Source organism: Penaeus monodon, chromosome 22 (genome assembly GCF_015228065.2).
Source record: "Penaeus monodon isolate SGIC_2016 chromosome 22, NSTDA_Pmon_1, whole genome shotgun sequence".
Taxonomy (NCBI): Eukaryota; Metazoa; Arthropoda; class Malacostraca; order Decapoda; family Penaeidae; genus Penaeus; species Penaeus monodon.
Genome location: NC_051407.1, coordinates 41,560,957 through 41,561,321, shown reverse-complemented (window position 1 = coordinate 41,561,321; position 365 = coordinate 41,560,957).

Below are 365 nucleotides of genomic sequence, written 5' to 3'. Positions count from 1 at the left end.
AGCGTCTAAGTGCTAACTTTCCCGATGTCCATTAATGCTTGCGATGAGCACTATCGGATTCACTATGTCAATTTGTTTACATCATCCATGCGTTGTTCCAGATCAGAGTTTCCCAAATTCTAATCAGGTCACGTATAATTTGAAGCTTTGCATGACCAACCACGCAACCCATTTCTAACGCACCTCTCTTAACGCCACTGAATTTTCCAAATCCACGAAGACGTAAGATTAAGACTCTTTAAAATCATTAAAAGAATAATTAGGTATTAGGTGCAAATCGCGTAGCTTTAGGAGCATGACAGGCAGAAAGGAGCTTGTGAATAAGCCGATATATAAACATAAAATGTTTGTGTCGACGTTTAAGA